Source organism: Panulirus ornatus, chromosome 39 (genome assembly GCF_036320965.1).
Source record: "Panulirus ornatus isolate Po-2019 chromosome 39, ASM3632096v1, whole genome shotgun sequence".
Lineage (NCBI taxonomy): Eukaryota > Metazoa > Arthropoda > Malacostraca > Decapoda > Palinuridae > Panulirus > Panulirus ornatus.
In genome coordinates, this window is record NC_092262.1 from 3,845,087 (window position 1) to 3,850,086 (window position 5,000).

The window sequence follows — 5,000 nt, forward strand, 5'->3', positions numbered from 1 at the left end:
GGGTTTCGCTGGGACAGGTGGCCTGTTGTGGTCTCTGTACGATTGTCGTAAATCCACCTCTGGTCTGTGGTCGCTGGGTTGACGTACGTCCGTCCGTCTGTGTTGTGTTGCGACAGACGAAGGCGATCGTCGGGGGTCGTAGTGGAGGTTCCTTTGCGACGGCTGGAGACGACGGAAGGTGGTTTAATTTTCCTTTTTTTTCACACTTGGGAGAAAGAGGAGGAGGAGGAGGAGGTAGGGGGGAAAAAACCCTCTCCTCTCTATTTTTCCAATAGAATTTGATCCTTATCGACTAGGATATCATTGTCTTGCACACCTCATGAACACAGGTATGGTCACACACATCACATCACCATCAGAAAAATTCGAGTGGGGAAGAAGGGGACATTATTCCAGTGGGTTCATACGTAAACACGTCAGATAATCCAAGTGGGTCTTAGCACCAAGGGTCGTCCATGAGATGGGTGGATGTGGGAGGGAGGACGCTGCCTTCCCCAGTGACGATTGTGAGGGAGACGTTGGTTGAGGTTGTGCTCACTGCTACGTCTCAAACGGGACTGGCTCCGTAGGTGCGTGTGGCGCCTGGCTGGGTGTGTGTGTGTGTGTGTGTGTGTGAGGGAGGGAGGGAGGCTGGGTGCGAGGGAGGGAGGTGTGTGTGTGTGTGTGTGTGTGTGTGTGGTGGGGGTGGTGGGTGTCTGTCTGTACGCGTCTCAGCAGTTCGAGATATGTTTACGTGTTTGTGCAGAGCGATACACCTGTCGCAAACTCAGTTACGTGTTTGTGGCGAGAGGTGCATCTGTCGTAAACCCAATTACGTGTTTCTGTAGAGCAAAACATCTGTCGTAAACTCAGTTACGTGTTTGTGGTGAGAGATACAATATGTAAGTGTATACTTGTAGCTACAATATATAGCTCTAGTTACTTTACTGGTTCTGTAGTGTATTTATGAATGTAAACCAGCTAACATTTTTTACACACACATTATATATATATATATATATATATATATATATATATACATGAATGATGAGTGGTGGAAGGGATTTCATCCACCTCAAGCGAAGTGGATGTGGACTAATGACGATAGATAAGGGAACAGACTGGAGATAGAGAGAACAGATGGTGTCGGAAGATGTCGCGAGATAAGATAACGGCTGATAACAGATGGTGTGTGTGTGTGTGTGTGTGTGTGTGTGTGTGTGTGTGTGTGTGTGTGTGTGTGTGTGTGTGTGTTGGTGTGTGTGTGTGTTGGTGTGTGTGTGGAACTGAACATCTTGATGTTATGCGGAGAACGTTCGAGGGAGTTTGAACATTGTGGCTGAGAGAGATAGATAGATAGATAGATAGATAGAGAGAGAGAGAGAGAGAGAGAGAGAGAGAGAGAGAGAGAGAGAGAGAGATGAAGAAAAAGGTGAGAAAATGAATGAAAGAAGGAAAGAGTAAGAAGGAGAAAACAAAGACACCATAAATACACAACTACAACAAAAACAACAACAACAAGAACAACAACAACAACAACAACAACAACAATATCTCTTCTCCCTAACCCACGGGAGTTTCGACGGTGTTGCCGCATCTACAGCTACTCAGTGCCGTATCTACCATCCCACGTTGCCACATCATCCACTCGTGTCTTTAAGCCATCACACGTGACCACATCTACCACTCACTCCTGCATCTACCTCTCGTAACCACATCTACCACTCGTAACCACATCTACCACTCGAAACCACATCTACCACTCGCTCCTACATCTGCCACTCGTAACACATCTACCACTCGAAACCACATCTACCACTCGTAACACATCTACCACTCGAAACCATATCTACCACTCACTCCTACATCTACCACTCGAAACCGCATCTACCTCTCGTAACCACATCTACCTCTCACTCCTACATGTACCACTCGTAACCACATCTACCACTCACTCCTACATCTACTCGTCACGTGACGTACCACCCGTTACTACCACTCGATGGTGTGACCCGCGTGACACACGGCCACATCGCGTCACACATCAGAGTCACGTGACATGAAGCTTTTTTTGATACGTTACCAACTGTTACAAACGTTTCCAGCGCTTAGTAACGTCCGATCACGTTACAGTGAAATTGATGTTGTGTGTCAGTAACGGTGACGCGTGACTAAAAGCCTCCGAAGCCCTTGGTAACGTCTTTGTCTACGTATATTTCTACCGTAACGCTTGGAAGTTCGTTGTCACTACTTAGTGCGTGACAACACAGTGTTACACTGAGGTCCAGCCAAGCTGGAATGTCAGCTGGCTTCTACAACCACATCTTGTCACAACCCTACCCCCCCCACAACACCCCCCCCACCCCAGAGACACAACTAACACGAACATATCCTGTTGTGTTACATATGTGTGACGAGTGTATGTAGGTCTTTATGTTGTGTTACATACGTGTAACGAGTGTGTGTAGGTTATTATGTTGTGTTACATATGTAAGACGAGTGTATGTAGCATTTATGGATCTGGAGAAGGCATATGATAGAGTTGATAGAGATGCTCTGTGGAAGGTATTAAGAATATATGGTGTGGGAGGCAAGTTGTTAGAAGCAGTGAAAACTTTTTATCGAGGATGTAAGGCATGTGTACGTGTAGGAAGAGAGGAAAGTGATTGGTTCTCAGTGAATGTAGATTTGCGGCAGAGGTGTGTGATGTCTCAATGGTTGTTTAATTTGTTTATGGATGGGGTTGTTAGGGAGGTGAATGCAAGAGTTTTGGAAAGAGGGGCAAGTATGAAGTCTGTTGTGGACGAGAGAGCTTGGGAGGTGAGTCAGTTGTTGTCCGCTGATGATACAGCGCTGGTGGCTGATTCATGTGAGAAACTGCAGAAGCTGGTGACTGAGTTTGGTAAAGTGTGTGAAAGAAGAAAGTTAAGAGTAAATCTGAATAAGAGCAAGGTTATTATGTACAGTAGGGTTGAAGGACAAGTGAATTGGGAGGTGAGTTTGAATGGAGAAAAACTGGAGGAAGTAAGTGTTTTAGATATCTGGGAGTGGATTTACCAGCGGATGGAACCATGGAAGCGGAAGTGAGTCACAGGGTTTGGGAGGTGGCGAAGGTTCTGGGAGCGTTGAAGAATGTATGGAAGGCGAGAACGTTATCTCGGAGAGCAAAAATGGGTATGTTTGAAGGAATAGTGGTTCCAACAATGTTATATGGTTGCGAGGCGTGGGGTGTAGATAGAGTTGTGCGGAGGAGGGTGGATGTGCTGGAAATGAGATGTTTGAGGACAATATGTAGTGTGAGGTGGTTTGATCGAGTAAGTAATGAAAGGGTAAGAGAGAGGTGTGGAAATAACAAGAGTGTGGTTGAGAGAGGAGAAGAGGGTGTTTTGAAATGGTTTGGTCACATGGAGAGAATGAGTAAGGAACGATTGACAGAGGGGGAGGGAACGAGAAGTGGGAGACCAAATTGGAGGTGGAAAGATGGAGTGAAAAATATTTTGAGCGATCGGGGCCTGAACATACAGGAGAGTGAAAGGCGTGCAAGGAATAGAGTGAATTGGGACGATGTGGTATACCGGGTTGACGTGCTGTCAATGGATTGAACCAGGGCATATGAAACGTCTGGGGTAAACCATGGAAAGTTCTGTGGGGCTTGGATGTGGAAAGGGAGCTGTGGTTTCGGTGCATTACACATGACAGCTAGAGACTGAGTGTGAACGAATGGGGCCTTTGTTGTCTTTTCCTAGCGCTACCTCGCGCGCTCACGGGGGGGGAGGGTGGTGCCAGTTCATGTGTGGCGGGGTGGAGACGGAAATGGATGAAGGCAGCAAGTATGAATATGTACATGTGTATATATGTATATGTCTGTGTAAGTATATGTATCTGTACGTTGAAATGTATAGGTATGTATATGTGTGTTTGTGGACATGTATGTATATACATGTGTATGTGGGTGGGTTGGGCCATTCTTTCGTCTGTTTCCTTGCGCTACCTCGCTAACGCGGGAGACAGCGACAAAGTATAATGAAAAATAAAAATAGTATATATATATATATATACATATATATATATATATATATATATATATATATATATATATATATATATATATATATATATTATAGTTATCAGTTGATCAGAGGTTTGTGCAGCCCAGAAGATAAGAATTGTCGTAAAGTTTAATTGGGTGATGAGCAACATCGGGTCATTGTTACCCTAACCTTATATAGGAATATAAGACTTCCCCCCCCCCACACATTCACCTGAACCCCCCCCCCCCCACCACCCTACCCCCGCCCCCACTATCATCGGAATTTCCTCTTAGATACGAAATGTCAATATCTATCTATCTATCTACACACACACACACACACACACACACACACACACACACACACACACACACACAAACACACACAAACACACTATATATATATTTGTGTGTGTGTGTGTGTGTGTGTGTGTGTGTGTGTGTATGTGTGTGTGTGTGTGTTGAACATCTTGTGTATGTGTGAACACCATTTCTTTTCCTATGTGCACAATACAACACATGTTTTGTTGCTGTGGAGTTATTTGACAGCTATTCTTATATATAACAAGTTCTTCCGTTACCTGAACATCTGTGTAGCTAAATTACCTTTTTGTGCGACAGGTGTTCTCCACAGATGAACATTTATATATTGTGTTTTGTTCATATTTATCCTTAATATCTGGTCTCTGCATTTTCTATACGAACTGGTCCTTTCTCTATGTTGTTCTTCATACGTGCAGAACAGGTGTTATATCCCCTTTACTTACAGATGTTTCAAACAGGTGTGTAAACATCATATATATATATGAAGTTTATATATGGCCAAAGTAAAACTTAGATGCTTTTATAGAAATGTTGCTCGCATGTGTTTGAACACTTGTGGCAAAACAATATACTTGTTTTTCTAACGATTGTTTACAACAAGAACATTTCTTGTTCAGCTTTGTCTATTGAACAGTAAGAGGGGCAATGTTTATGAATATATATGCCT

The 5,000-nt window shown here is 44.0% G+C and overlaps 1 protein-coding gene across 1 annotated transcript in view; it reads right to left on the bottom strand.

Moving 5' to 3' along the window:
- The window catches only part of net (atonal bHLH transcription factor 8-like protein net), a 41,411-nt gene extending 40,843 nt beyond the window's left edge, over positions 1-568 (bottom strand). Inside the window, exon 1 of the mRNA XM_071684797.1 lies at positions 1-568. This exon is cut by the window's left edge and continues 173 nt beyond it. The gene's annotated coding sequence lies outside the window, so the exon portion shown is untranslated.
- Between the last annotated feature and the right edge of the window lie 4,432 nt (positions 569-5,000).